The sequence below is a fragment of the Triticum dicoccoides genome, chromosome 5B (assembly GCF_002162155.2).
Source record: "Triticum dicoccoides isolate Atlit2015 ecotype Zavitan chromosome 5B, WEW_v2.0, whole genome shotgun sequence".
NCBI lineage: Eukaryota > Viridiplantae > Streptophyta > Magnoliopsida > Poales > Poaceae > Triticum > Triticum dicoccoides.
Window position 1 is genome coordinate 549065905 of NC_041389.1, and position 2966 is coordinate 549068870.

General features: G+C 51.2%; 1 pseudogene; it reads right to left on the bottom strand.

Annotated features, from left to right (window-relative positions):
* LOC119311513 overlaps nucleotides 1-1567 on the bottom strand; it is a 4342-nt pseudogene extending 2775 nt beyond the window's left edge.
* Between the last annotated feature and the right edge of the window lie 1399 nt (nucleotides 1568-2966).

The window sequence follows — 2966 nt, forward strand, 5'->3', positions numbered from 1 at the left end:
GTGAATGCCACATGTCATCCATCAGGGCAGGTCTCACCTGATTTATATGAGACCTGGTCTCATATAATTTTTTTCCCCTGCACGTCGAAGATAGAGTGTCTTGCCGCTGACCTCCCCCACCTTTCCGGTGTCTAATAACTCCCCAGACCACACCAAGCACCTCGTCACACGTCCTCCAAAGATGTTGCTGCTCAGGTTAGCGAATGCTTATGCCACAAAGGAGCAATTGCGCCTACACTCCGCCGCGCACTCCTCATACTTACTCCTACCTCCACCAAGAAACAAAAACCTGCAGGCGACTTCATCCCTGGCAAGGCCACGAAGCCGTCACTGCACCCTTGCAGTGCCTCCTTCCGTCGGCACCCCGCCGAAAATTTGCCGCTGGTCCACTCCTCCATGCTACTCGGCTCGAAGCCATCGAGGCACTTGCATGTTGGAATGGTGGGTGCCGTGGCCGTCTCGTCACAGTAGCCATATGGGCCGCAGTAACTGTAACGGTTGCATTCAGCTGTTGGAAACTTCCAAACGACAACCCATGCTGATGACCAACTGCTCCAGCTTTGGATCTGCAACTCGCCATAGTAGGTTAGCACAATCATGGTGAGTAGGGCTCCATGGGAGAGGCTATAACTGATGTATGTCTCATCATCATTGTTGACAAAGTCTATGTAGATGATAAGATCGCTGATATTTGTGGCCCCAAGCAATAGTTTTTGGCTTAGATACCCTGTCCAGGGGGCAGCACGAGATACCGAGTGCTCGCCGTCCCATAGGAATACTTGGAGCGACCTGTTTGTCTCGCTGCCATACGAGAAGCGCCCCCGCGAGGTATTGTTGAGGCCTTTCCAGGATACCAGGTGCTCGATGATGGAATGCATCCTGTGGTTTATGCCGAGCTTCATGCCAGGAAGGAACGTGTCCGTGCGGTGGTCGAAACTCTGCCACAACATGATGCCGTTTGATGATCAGATGATGAGGTTACCGGTGTTCAGGAGCACCGCCGTCGGGGTAGATGAGACCGGAGCAGTGGCCACGTTGGTTGTCGTCCAAATGATGTGCCGGCCGCTATCACCATCGGGGAGAACCAGATTAGAGTTGTTGGTGAGGGAGAGCTTCGCTGCTGAGGAACTTGTGTTGGTGGCTGGGGTCTCGCGGTTGGCGACCCACACGACGGTGAGCTCCGGGATGCCATTGTACCATATGCCTAGGTACAGGATGGTCGGAGTGGAGTTGGAGGGGTTAAAGAAGCCCAAGGAGAATCCACCATCATCGGAAACGATGGTGCTGCCCGGGGACAGTGGCGTAGCCAGCCCAATACGCCAGGGTGGTCTATTAATAGAAATATTTACACGAGTTTATTTATTCTCAAAGAAATGTTTTTTAACACACTATATACATGCTATGGAAAAATTCCAGGGTGGTCCATGGACCACCCTGGCCACCCCCTAGCTACGCCACTGCCCGAGGAGAGCACCCTGCCGGGCACAAGCCTGTCATCGGATGCGCCAAACGGCGGGAAAAGAAGGATTATAACCGCGGTGCAGCTGGTAAGGGCCGACCAATCCATCGATCAGTCAGGCTAAGATATAAGGATAGTAATTAAGGTCCAGAAGCAAGCGATGTTTTGACCAACGCAGCATCCACGAATGTTTGACGCGTAAGCTGATGATTGTATAATGCAATGTTCTTGGAATTCTGGTAGCTGTCCATGTCGGAGTTGGGATGCCAGCGTCACTGCTGACTGGCCAGGCTAGTGACTGAAACATTAAGTTATACACGGATAGCTTTTGTCTATCAACACTTCATTCGGGACTTGTTCTTATGCAAATGGAGCAGTTACAGTATATATATACAAAGTGATCTTTGCGATATTTTATACAGGTGACGTGTCAGCCTATACTATGCCATGGACCTAATTACATATCAATCTCTTTTGAAAAATCCCGGCAGATGTTATCATGGTGAGAGATCAGTCGTGGAACATGACAAAAGCAAATGAACGCTGTGATATGTCTGAAGAACAAACAAATTGGCAGTTAATCCTGACGCTTTTCAGGTAAATAAAAACGTGCATGGTCGCATGACTTTCCCTCACCTTCCGCGAGCGACGGGGAGGTAGCCCTAGCCTCCACCTGACCTCCTCCCGCCCCTTCCCTCCTCCGTCCTCGCCGCCACCAGGGGCTAGGCCGGGCAAAGCCCGGTCCGTCCGGCGGTGGCAAGGACCTCTCACACCTTTGCCTGGTGGATGTGGGCGTGGGCAGGCGTCATCTGTCGGGTGCAACAGTAGCGGTGTACCCTCGTGGTGGCGACGGCTCGGCGGGCAACATGGGGATGGTGGTGGTTTGTGGCCGGGGAGGCAGCAAGCTCTGCTTCTTGGGCAGCGTGGGCTGCGATGGCTTGGTCCGAGAGATGTTATCATGCTGAGATCAATCGTGAAACATTACAAAAACAAATAGGCAGCTAATCTTTTTTTAGGGGAATAGGCAGCTAATCTTAATGCTCTTCAGGTAAATAAAAACGTCCCACGTGGGTGAAATCCCAGAGAAATCCTTCTCCCTCCTCCGCGTCCATTCCTCTTCCATCTCTATCGTGCCGCGGCTGCCTGGCTGGGTGGCTAGTTCACTTCTGCATATTCGATCTGTCCCACTGCCGACTAGGCCGGAAATGTGGGCTCCTTTCTGCCTAACGCTTACATCGTCAAATCAGGCCAGAAGCTGCAGATTCACATCAGTAAAATGCTTGTCATATTATTTAAAAGAAAGTGCTTGTCATACACTAAATGTCATGCTCTAACTTTGTCCGCGCGCACAGCACTTACTGAAGATTAGAGTCATGAAAAGTGAACGTTAACAAAATCACCAAAGAAGTGTTAGGGTCGAGGAAATGCACCTCCAGATGAAACAATAATCTACCTTTAAGAAGACACATGGATCATCAGACCGGAGGTTCATGGGCGGAGCAAGGAT